Source organism: Muscardinus avellanarius (genome assembly GCF_963383645.1).
Source record: "Muscardinus avellanarius genome assembly, chromosome: 8".
In the NCBI taxonomy this organism is placed as follows: Eukaryota; Metazoa; Chordata; class Mammalia; order Rodentia; family Gliridae; genus Muscardinus; species Muscardinus avellanarius.
This window is the reverse complement of record NC_137794.1, coordinates 67271741-67284730: the sequence shown is the minus strand read 5'-3', so window position 1 is coordinate 67284730 and position 12990 is coordinate 67271741.

Below are 12990 nucleotides of genomic sequence, written 5' to 3'. Positions count from 1 at the left end.
AATACTCTTGGGCTGGGACTAATGGATAGTAATGAACATAAAATAAGTGAAAAGTGAAGCTGATGAAAGAGGGCTGGTGAAAGCAGTATGGACATCTGATCGAGCGCTGAATGACAGGCCCTAACAATGCTGTCTCCTGTTCAGAGCAGGCAGCGGGGCACAGGACACAGGGTCCCAAGTGACACTGTTAAAGGACCAGACAGTCACAGGGGGTGTGAGTCTGGAGATTTTCCTGAAGCTTCTTTTATCTCTACATTAAAAATAAATACATGAACTCAAATAGGACAGATTTAAAAATAAAAAAGATTAAAACTATAAACTAAAGCTTAAAGTAATACAGACCTGAATTATTTTGCTTTGATTAAAAATTAGATACTCGGTATTCATGGAAAGAGAAGTATTCATTCATATTTTAAAGTATAAGATACATAGTATAGATAAACAACTATTTCAGGGGCAGAAAACAAAACCGGGTAGAAAACGTTCTTCCTGCTATTTCTATGTCTGAGATAAGAAGTGAACAAGAAGATAATTTGCAAGAACAGAGGCAGAATGAAAGCCACGAGCCCACAGTATCCTATTTAGGCCTGAGCTGGTAAAGCGTGTCTTAAGTGATTCCAGGGCCATGGAAAAATGTCTATGTTCAAATAAGTTTGAAAAACCTTGGGTTCAATAAAACTAATCGACAGACTTTAATACTGCTGGGCTTCTCTAGCCTTCTAGAGTGGATACTCAGCCCAAGAAAGGATTAGCAGACCCCAAATGCTTTCAACCACAGAATAGTTTTGGAAGAACTCAGAGGGGAAACAGGTCCTTGGGACACAGTTGTAGAAAATTCTATTTTAGTACTGAAAACATGAAAAACACTATTAGTGTTCTTTGAAAGAAAAGAGAGGAAATCAAGTTCTATATCTCCTATTTCTCCCAAATGAGGCTAGACAATTTCTATATGTAGCTTCATTTTATTCTCTTCTCTGTGATATCATTAATACTTTTTTCCTTTCATTATCTCCTCCACCCTCAGCCCTTCATCCCCAATTTGTAGATTAGAAACCTGAGAGGTTAAATATAATATCCTGGTAAACTGGTAAGATTTAGGCTGGGATGAAAATTATTTATAGCTTGTTGAAAGCATAAATTTTGGAAAACAGGAATGGTAATTGAAAACCAGTTAAATAAGCGATGAATTTCATGCCATGCTAGAGGCATTGTTTATTTAAAGCAACACCTGTGTGTAAAACTTTGGTAGTTCCATGAAGATATGACCTCTTCTAAGGAGTTCAAGATTCAGTGGGAAAAAAGATCACTGGACAAGTTGTTTCAGTGCAGTATTTTAAGGGACTAAGAGAGACATAAATCAAGTTGAGTGTGGTGGCACACGACTTTAATTCCAGTAGTTGAGAGGCTGAGACAGGAGGACTTCAGGTTCGAGCCCAGCCCCAACAATTTGGTGAGACCCTCTGCAACTTAATGAGAACCTGTTTCAAAACTTTAAAAATTAAAAAAAAATGGCTGAGAGAGTATCTCAGAGGTAGAATGCCCCTGGGTTCAATCCGCACTATTAAAAAAAAAATTAGAGACACAAATCTCTGCTTTGTTTATTCTCTTGGCATTCCCAAGTCTATGATGTTCTCTTTTGAAGTACAGTTAACTGGAGCCCTCATCTCCACTCTTTTACATTGATCAGAATCTTCCAGAATAAATTCCAATGTGTGTTCCCTGTGAACTCTTTTCTGGGTAGTCCAACTTCCTTCCTTCTTTGGAATTAATTGCTCTCCACACTGGATTCCCACCGTACTTTGCCTGTCTGCCCGCCAAAGCACTTATTTTCAAAGTCCGGTTTGCATTATGATTTGTGGTTTATCTGTTTATCATCCCCGTGGAATTGGGAGTTTCCTGAGAGATGACCTTCTGTTAGATGTGCTTATAATCACTACTGACCAAAACAGTGCTTTCCTGGAAATATGGCAGGGAAGGTTCTCAATATCCATTTTTGTTTGTTTTTTGATTGTTCTTGAAATATAATAAACTTAAAATTTCTTTTGTTTTAAAGTCATTTATGGCCTAAACTATAACATGAAGAATGTGTGTAGATGTAGAATGTATTTCTATTACTCTTATTTTATGTTCTTTTTATTTTTTCTTCCCTCAGCTTTGTCATTAAGTTAAAGATTATGAAGAAAAATCAGAGAAAATAGGGCATAGATTATCTAGATTGTCAGAAAATTCACAAATGAGCTGGGTATGGTGGGACAAGCCTATAATCCCAGTACCTGGGAGGCTGAGACAGGAGGATCACAGGTTCTAAACCAGACTCGGCAATTTAGTGAGGCTCTCAGCAACCTAGAAAGACCTTGTTTTCAAATAAAGAATAAAATAGGGCCGGGTGTGGAGCTCAGAGGTAAGATGTCCCTGGGCTCAATTCCCTAGCACCACAAATTCAAAACAAAACACCCTACAGATGTCTTCTCATGAACTCACAATCCAGTTAATCCTAGCAACTAGAGGGAGAAAAATAGAAGACAAGAAGGAAATCCCTTAGTCTGTTATCTCTAGGCATTTTGAGATCCTTAGTTGCAGAGTATCAGGGATATCTAAGGAAAAGTGTGATTAGTTTAATCAGTAATAATTAAAGAGAGAATGCAGAAAGAGATTACTTTTGTCAAATCTTATCTAGACTTCATAGACATTGTAAGATATTTAAGTATATGAAAAGAATATTTGCTCTCTGTTTGTTTTGAAAGTAGTTGGTTAATTTTCAAAAATAAACAAAAAACAGAAGCAGAGAAACTTAGTCATACTACATGTGGCTCTAAATATTTAGAGTGCATAACCTATAAATTATCAAGTCTACATGATGTAAGACAGAGTTTAAAATGTAAATATATGTTTTAGCCGTTAATTAAACAATGAAATGTTTCAGGGCAAGTATAGCAATAAATACATACCCAACATTAAAAAAAAAATAAAACACACTTAGAGACTGAAAAGTTTTGATTTTTCTTTAACTGTTTCAGATTTATTTAAGCCAAATTTTAAATCTAGATATTCCCTGAGATAGATTGAGCCCAGGAGTCTTTTTCCTCTGAGCTACACTCCCAGCCCTATTTTTTTTTTTTTTTTTTTTTGGTGGCACTGGGGGTGGAACCCAGGGGCTTTTCTACCTCTGGGCTATACTCCCAGATCTATTTTATACTTTATTTGGAAACAGAGTCTCACTAAGTTGCTGAGAGCCTCACTAAGTAACTGAGGCTGACTTTGAACCTGTGAGATCCTCCTGTCTCAGCCTCCCAAGCAGGGGAGGGAGGCTTGAGAGAATGATTTAGAGCAAGGATTGGCACATTTTTTTTTTTTCTGTGAAGAGACATATAATAGATATAGACTTTGGAGACCACATAGTCTCAATAGGTGCTATTAAGTTCTGTCATTGTAGACCACAACCAGCCATAGATTATATGTGAATGAATAGGCCTGGTTGTATCTAATAAATATTTTTAAAGTCAAGTGTTAGGCCCAATTGAAAGCATTAATATTGCTTAAATAAAGACTACCTGGGCGTGGTGGCTCCCACTTGTAATCTCAATACTTGGGAGGCTGAAACAGGAAGATTGCAAGTTCAAGGCCACCACAAGGTAACTTAGCAAGATCCTGTTTCAAAAATAAAAATAAAATAGAGCTGGAGGTAGAATGAGATGACATGAGTAACATTTCTGTTTCTTTCTCCCAGGAGGGTATTGCAAATAGTAAGTACCAAGGAGGTGGAAAAGAGGCAGAGATGCAGCTGAAAGAGAGGATCTGTAGTAATCCTTCGGCTTACTTCATTAGGCCAAACTGAAGACCCCAGATGTTTCAGACGTTTTCCTTAGGCCCCAGATGAGGCAGATCTCTGTGAGGTTGCACAACTGGGTGATGCAAGTGGAGGCAGTTTAGATGAGCAATCATCTCATTTTTCCTTTGTAGAATCCTTCAAAGAATTCTCCAGGGAGCACCACTGTTGGAACAATATTTAGCATGTTTTCCTATAAGGAAAAAAAAAAAAGCTGTAAACTGGCGTGATCACTTCTCCATGCTGTGCTGGAAGACACACCAGCTTGGCCATTCCCCAAGTGTTGTAAATATCTCAATCCCTCTGGGAAGCTTTTGTAAAAAAGAGTATTTTGTTTCTCATAGTAGTATTAGTCCCCATTTCACAATTCTAGGCAGCATGGTCTTTGGAAAATTTTCATTGAGCAGCAGGCATCTAGAAGGGCCTGTTTCTTCTTGTCACTTAAATCATTGCCTGCTCTTGACTGCTAAGAAAGTCTTTCCTATCCCTTCTGCTGTTACCGGTATATTTATGTTTTAAAGGGAAGCTTTGAGCAACCTGACTCCTTGTGTTTGCAGGGAAATGCTTCCACTGGGTTATGGAGACTGGGTGGGCCTCAGAGAAGGGTATTTTGGGCCAACATTTGCCCATTCCTAAATGCACACAGCTCAGCATGTTGTGTGTTTATTGAAACAACTCTGCGGTTTGTCAAACTGCAGTTAAGTTGATGCTGACTGTTTCACTGGGCACTCCCACTGAAAACAAAAACTGTGGGCTGATGGCACAGAAACAAGTGACTAATGTGCATCCAACACAAGGGAAACTGAAGGGAAGTTGAAATAAAATCTGGAAAGAGCTCTGATTATTATTTATACTATAAATGTGTTCTAGTTGATGAGACCTGTCAGTCACGACGGGTTTAGTGGCTAAACAAAGCAATGATGTACCTACTTCACTGAACCAGAATTCTATTACAGCACATACCAACAAATGATTTCTTAGGAGATTACCAACAGTAAGTATTAAGATGTTATTTTAATCAATCCTTACAACAATCCTCTGAAGCCAGCATTCACCTCACCATTTTGTGAGGAGAAAAATTGAGGCTCAGAGAGGTCAAATAAGAAGCCCATGGATGCACTCATGAGGAATAATTGATGGAGCTGGACAAAGTCCACATCCTGGTGGGAGATGCTACTGACATCTCCTACAAAGAGGCCAGCGTGGTGGTGCGGGCCTATAATCCCAGGACCTGGGAGGTTGAAGCAGGGGGATCAAAGGTTAGGGGCAAGACTCGGCAGTTCAGAAAGGCTCTTAGTAACTTAGATCATGTTTCAAAGTAAAAAACAAAATGAGTGATGTGTGCATGTATGCCTCTACCATCTTGTACCCCACTAGGATGTATGACAATGTACCAATAAAATAAAATAAAAAATAGGACTTGGGGGTGCAGCTCAGAGACAATGCCCCAGGTTAAGTCTCCAGTATCCCTTCCCTTCCCCAAATGTCAATAGTCCCAAGTTTGAGAAAGTCTGTACTAGAATGTTCTGGAAATTAATGACAAAACCTTCGAAAGATTGAGAACCTAGCCAAGTAGAACTATAGAACTCATACTCACGGCATTCTCTCCTCCCTTCAGTAACTCTCACATAATAACTTCTTTGGCATATATCTCTAGAACAGGTCTGTGATGTCAGCAAAGATTAGAGAAGAGAAAGAAGAAGAAAGAAATAAGAAGCTAAATATATCAAAGTGGAATTTCCACAATTCAGAGAAGATAACATTGGCAGCCATATTTGCTGTTTTTTGTTCCATGTTCTGGAACTCCTGTTAGCAGCCATTTTCTTTTTCTACTTTTACACTGAATAATTTTTTTCACAAAAATGACAATTTCCAAAGCTACGTCTTTTCTTCGGAAACACAGCATATGCTTGTTAAATGTTCCATGTGGCCAAAGCTCTAAACATAGGGCTTTTCACATTTGTTTCTCATCATTTTTGACAATTAGCCTCCCTTATTTCAATAAACAGCTCACTCTTAAAGAGTAATTCTTAAGCACCATTTATCTTTTCCTGGGTGGAGTAAAGATTTCCCATGAATAAGCATTTCACATTTTTCTTTGCAAAATGTTTTCCCAAGTATTTAAGTCTGTGGACAAACCTACGGGGTAGACAATAAAAGGATGTTGTGAGAGTTGAAAGTCAAATTCTTTAGTTTCCACGTTAAGGAAAGCCCCCTGCCTCTAACAATAGTAATGATTTAGCATCAGGAATAGAGTGTCACTTCAATATAAGCAAATGACATTCATGTGGGGCAATTATTCAATAAATAGAGAGATAGTTTAACTTAGAATCTCTACAAATACTTAAATTAATCTTTCACTAAATTAACAATCTCAGAATGTTAAGAAAAATAAGAGAAAGTAGAAATAATTGTGAGAAATTTTAGTGGAAAAAGAAGAAAAATAAGAGAAAATGGAAATAATTGCTGTAAATTTTAATGGAAATAACGTTTTATTGGTATACTCTTTCTTCTGGTGAACAATAAATTTAATCAAATAGCATTATTGTTTCTAAGTACTGGAAAAGTATGAAAATGTCTGATAGTTTAATTGAGTTTTTTTTTGTCTATTTATTTATTTTTGCAGTACTGGGGTTTCTGGAAGCCCTTCTACCTCCGGGCTACACTCCCAGACCTCATTTATATTTTTATTTGGAAACAGGGTTTCTTAAGCCAGCACGGCTGGCTTCGAACCTGCGCAATCCTCCTGTCTCCGCCTCCCAAGCACAGGGATTACAAGTGTGCGCCACCATGCCCGGCTTTAATTGAGTTTTAAATTACTCCTATGATCATCCCTGTATTATATAAGTATCTTTTAGGAGCGTATGAGATACTGTTAGAAAGGAGAAAAGATAAATGGTTTACTGTGAGATATTAAAAGTACTTATGATCTACATATAGAAGATAAAGGCAATAGCCTCCCCCCAAAACCCAACAAAGAAAGAAATCACGAGTTTCTCTTCCCAGCCAGCATGGTGGCACAAGCTTGTAATCCCCGCTCCTGGGAGGCAGAGACAGGAGGATCGCAACGGCTTAAGAGACCCTGTTTCCAAAAATAAAAAAGCATAAAATAGGTCTGGGAGTGTAGCCTGGACGAGTTTCTCTTCCCCATTTCTTCATTGTTTTCATCTTCTGGGTGTCTTTTGTGTCTAGATTCTTTTATAAGAGAAAAGAATTCTAGAATTCAAAAGATGAAATTAACTTGATATAATTATTAGTGGGTATACACAGCAATACTTACCTAGGGCTTCTCCTTTGGGGTTATCAAATGAAGAAAATGCTTTTAAGTTAATAAACTTGGAAGGGGATTGGTTCCGACTGAGCAATAATATTTTTCTGATCCCATGATCTCAAGAACGGAGACACACAAACACAGTTCCTATATTTATGTTGTCTACCTCACAAAGTCAAAGTGTGTATGTTTTTGTAAATGCGTATCCAATTATATAATGCACAAATGTGTCCATAAAATGTATCATCAATTATATGACATGTAAATAAATTCAAACAAGAGATAAAATGTGTTCTAGGATTAGATTTATCATTCGCTTATCTTCTCAAGAACTTCTCAATTGAAACTGATTATTAACTTTCTCAATCTGCCTTATAAAAATGTATTTTCTTTTTAGTTCATTGGTCATCAATATGAGGTGGTATTAGCATAGATCTAATTCTTTTACCTCTTTTACAGTGAGTTGTACAAAGAGAAGTTTGTAGTTTAGATTTCTTGGTTTGTGAATGTATTGGTTTATAGAACAAGCTGCTCCTCCCTGGAGAAATTAAGTCTTCAGACTTCTGGTTGGCGAAGTCTTTGAGTTCTCTGCACTGCTCCCCTTGGGGGATGGAAGTGTCTTGGGGCTGGTTTAGAGTGGCTTGTCTCACTGAGCAGTGTATTACTGTTCCAGAGGAAACTGCCAGTTGGCAGCCAGGCATGAGTGGTCTGGTCAATTAGCAGGCTTCTGTTCAGCCTTTGCTCTTGAGTACTGTGACTACAGATCAAGCATGTTACCTGCATGGTCCATACAGGCATGTGAAGCAATTGGCCGGCATTCAGTGGCAACATCAAGAGTAGCTGAGTCCTTTGGTTTTCTGAGTCTGCTTGATTTCATTTAGCATAATGTTCTCTCATTCCATCCATTTTCCTGAAAATTACATAATTTTGTTCTTCTTTTTGGCTGAATAAAACTTCATTGGATATATATATATATATATATATATATATATCTTAGTGCCATAACTTGTTTATTGTGAACTATGCTACTATAAACATGAGTATTCACATACCAGTATAATATTCTAACTTTAATTATTTTGAAAAGATACTTAGGAGTACTATTACTGGGTCATATGTGGAAGCTAGAGAGAAAATAGGAAAGGAAAAGTACTTCATGAAAATGAGGAGGGAAATCACTATAATAGTGGAAGGGTATTGGGGAAGAGGGAAGGGGAGAAGAAAAATAAGGCTTGAGGAAGAAAACAAACAAAATAATGTTATGTTTGTATATAAATATATCATTGTTTAATTTCAGTGGCATGTTTAGAGAGGGAGAAGATGAAGAGAAAGGTGGTATACAGAGAAAAATTCACCAAGATATGTTGTATCCATATATGAATGTATCACTATGACCCTCACTATGATTTATACCTACAATGAGCCAACAAAAATTTTGAAAAGGAAGGGAAAAATAATTGCATACTTAGGCACACTCTGTGTTGTATTCATGTTTTAATTATAAAAAGCTTTAGGTCTAGTTTTGAAAGAAATTTGGTTAAAATAATGGGTAAACAAGTAATAAATAAGTGAAACATAAAAAAAGAGTGACTGGAGGCAATATTATAGTCCACTACCCCAATCTCCACAAGTCCTCCAAACATAACAAATACATGAAAAAATCTAAGAAAAACAATAAGCTTTCTATGGCCACAAATTCAAGGCAAATATTTATTCCTCCTGTTCCAAATAGAATTTTTCCTGTGAGTCATTCTTGTAAAGTGATGCTAAAATGACCATTGACAGTAGTTTAGGAGAAAATAACCTCCAAATTAAAAAAAAGAACAATGATATAGTATAGCTCATGAACATAAAACCATGAAAGTAAAACATCTACAGAATTAGTATAGTATCTGGGATTATAAGGAATAGAACCAGAAAAGAATGGTTATGATAACTAGAAGAAACTTTGAGAAATATAAGAGATTATTAACAGATGGTTGGTAATGCTGTAGAAAAAAATAGCAGTGATTGTTCAGAAATTATATGGAGTCATTGAAAACAAATCATACCAAAATTATAATTTCTTAATTTAATAAACTTTGTAGATTGGTAGACAAAAAGCTGCAGGTATAGCATTTCATTTCATTTGACAGTTGCTAGAGTATCAGTAAAGGGGGCTGTTGTGTAAGGAGGTGATGAACTTACTCAACTTAGAATCTGAAAACAAACCTGACTCATTTAGTTCTATAAGCTTCTACAAGTCATGTAGAAGTCATGTAGGGTTTTTTTTTTTAGTCTAAATTTTTTTTTTTACTATAAAATAGGCATATTTAAGCATTTTATCTTCTTCTAAAGTTACTAAATGTTTAGTAGCAGTGATATGAATTGTAGCCTGGATGAGACTCCAGTTAGATGGATATAAAGAAAAAGAAACTTTATGGGAGAGTTCTGGCGGGTATCTCATACAACCCTACATTTTATCCTGTTTATTATATTATCAATACATGTTGTAGAGCTGTAGAAGTGATAATTATTAAAGTTATACATAATGACTCAACATTAGTGAAGTGGGTCTATACAACAAATCTAGAACCCTCCACAATCCAGAATCAAAGTATTGAGAAAACAGTTGTTATCTCTCATCTACAGAGAGGTAGGTGACAGAAAGAAGGCAATAAGACATGATATTGGACAGTCAGAGACTTAGAAGGACTTAAAAATAATGATTAATGAAACAGAAAAGAATTTGTTAACCCTGAATTCTGACCGAAGCTAGGGGGGAGGGTAGCAAAGGAGAAGGAGGGTGGGGCAAAATTGAAAAGCTTATTTTGGGAACAATAGTGGGAAAGAAAGTAGGATCTATTTAAGTTGGGCAAGAGTTGCAAAGCCACTTAGTGAGTGAGAGGTGCAGAGCTTATGTCAAATTATTTACAGAAAACTGCAAGACAGCCATTTTGTAGAAACCGTACCTAACCTGCTTTAGTTACAAGGAATTGAACATGTACAGCTTCATCCCACCTAGAGATTATGGCAAATACTATCCAAGGGAATGTCTTTGGAATGAGCTATTCCATTAATCTGTGTAGAGGGATCTCTACTAGCTCAAGGTTGCTGAACTTCCCATTCCCATAAGGGGAATAGGTTGGAGCTGAACAGAGAGAGTCATTATCAGAAAGTGTCTTAGTCAGCACTCTTACTGCTATAATTCAAAGCTCTGACAATGTTACTTAGAAGATTTATTTGCTCAGTTTCATGTTCAGCCCATGTGAGGGCGGAAACAGCAATGCCAGTGCATGGTGATGAAAAGCAGAGAGAAGCAGGGGGAGGAGAAAACATACATAATCCCCAATGCTGCAGGCCCTGGGAGCCACACTCTACAGCCCAGGCCCAGACCACCTCACTGCTGAGATTACAACCAAGCCCTGCTTCCAATATTGCCACCCAATTTCTGTGAGGTCTAAGGGGGCATTCTATTTTCAAAACTACTACAGGGGGTGAGGCAATGGGGGAGTGTCTAGAAATAAATCTAACCAAGAAGGCAACAGACTTCTACTATGAAGATTACAAAACACCAAGTAAAAAAAATGGAAGATATTAGAAAATGTACAGATTTAACATATTCATGGATAGGCAAAATTAATATTGTTAAGTGGCTATATTGCCAAAAGCAATCTATAGATTTAATGTAATCCCCATCAATATACAAATAACATTATTTACAGATTTAGAAAAACAGTCCTAATATTTATATGGAAGAATACAAGACCCAGATTATCCAAAGAAATTCTTAGCAAAAGGAGCAATGCTGGAGGCATCCCAATACCCATTTTTAATTTATACTACAAAGCTATAGTAACAAAACCAGCATGGTTCTGGCATAAAAAGAGACATGTTAACCAATGGAATAGAAGAGAAGGCCAGAGATAAAATAGGCAGAGTCATCTGATCCTTGAAAAAAGCCCCCAAAACACATTGGAGGAAAGAAAGCCTTTTAAATAAAAGGTACTGGAAAACTAGATACTCAAATGTAAAAGAATGAAACTCGGTCCTTATCTCTAACCCTGCATAAAATTTAGCTAAAAATAAAGCAAAGACTAGGAATTAGGCCAGAATCTTTGTAACTGCTATCAGAAAAAAAATATGAGTAATACTCCAACATATAGGCATAGGCAATAACTTCCTTAATAGAAAACCTAAAGTTTAGGGAATAATACTAAGAATTAATAAATGGAGTGGCATCAATTTATAACTTTTCTGCATAGCAAAGTAAACAACCAAGTCTAAAAAGGTTGCATACAGAATGGGAAAAAATCTTTGCAAGCTCCTCTGAGAGAGGACTAATATTCAGAAATGTTAAGGAACAAAAAAAGCTTAACATCAAAACAAACAAATTAAAAAAAAATCTCAATCATTATACGGCCAAATCGACCAAATAGACTTTTCTCAAAGGAAGAAATTCAAATGCCAAAAAAATTAAAAAATATTTAAAATTTTAACCAGTTAAAGAAATGCAAACTGATATTACATTGAAACTTTATCTAGTTCCTGTTAGAATGAGAATAATCAAGAATAAATAATAATAATAATAATAATATTATTATTATTATTATTATTATTATTATTATTACTAAAAAGCTACTGGCAAGAATGTAGGGAAAGAGAACACTTACATACTCTTGGTGAGATTGTAAATTAGTACCACTACTATGGAAAGCAGTATAAAGGTGCCTCAAAAAACTAGGGATCGATCCACAGGACCCATCTATACCACTCCTCTGTATTTATCTAAAAGAAAGTCTGCATACTTTAGTGATTCAAGTATACCCATATTTATAGCAGTCCAGTTCACAGTGGCTAAGTTATGGAGCCGGTATAGAGTTTGCCAACAGATGAATAGATAAAAAATATGGTATATGTGAACACATGTACATGTGCATGCATACCACATGGATATGCACACAACACAGAGTTTTATTTAGTTATAAAGAACAACATTATATCATTTCCAAGAAAATGGATGGAATTGGAAAGCATCATATTAAGTGAAATAAGCCAGACTTAGAAAGTCAAGGGTTGTATATTTTCTCTCATATGTGGAAATTATTAAAAAAATGGAGGGACGGAGACATCTCAAAAAATAGAAGAAAGACCACTAGTGTAAAAAAAGGAGGGAATGTGGAAAGGAGAGGTACTGGGGAACAAGACTGATCAAATTATGTTATGTGCATGTATGGATATGTCACAGTGGATCCCACTATTATGTATAATTATAATACACCAGTAAAATTTAATAAAAATTATACATAAATATAGGGGAATAACTTTTAATTATAGAATCAAATTATCAATTATTCTTATGGCTGTAAAGCTGAGCTAAAACACAATACCATTTTTATGACACATAGTCATAAAGTTCTACCTTTAAATTACAAAACATCAGAAACATTATTATAGGAAGGATAGTCTACCATAATAGCAGATCAGAGGAGAAAGCACCGAGGAATTTAATTGAATATAAGCCAAGTGGGAGAAAAATTAAGATAATTTTGTTTCTTTTTTTCTTTAGTTATGCAAATATTTTACTTTTTTCAATTAAATAAACATTTATTAAATGTTCTCAGTCTCTACCTTAAGGGGACTAATACCAAGCCAGGAGTAGCTAACTATACCCCTCTGTCCTGTGGTGTGTGCTGTAATAAATGATGTATATAGGAGGGACTTTTGGAGCTGAGAAAATAGCACAAAAGGCATTTTTTCAGGTGTGCCTCTGTGTAGGTGTGGATATATTTGTATGAAGACAAAAATATGCAGAGTTGGGTTCCAAAAAACTAACTGGAGTTATCTACTTGAACAAGATGTGCAAGGGTGTCCCAGATAGAGTCATGGTATGAAAGTGCCTGGCACATTTTAG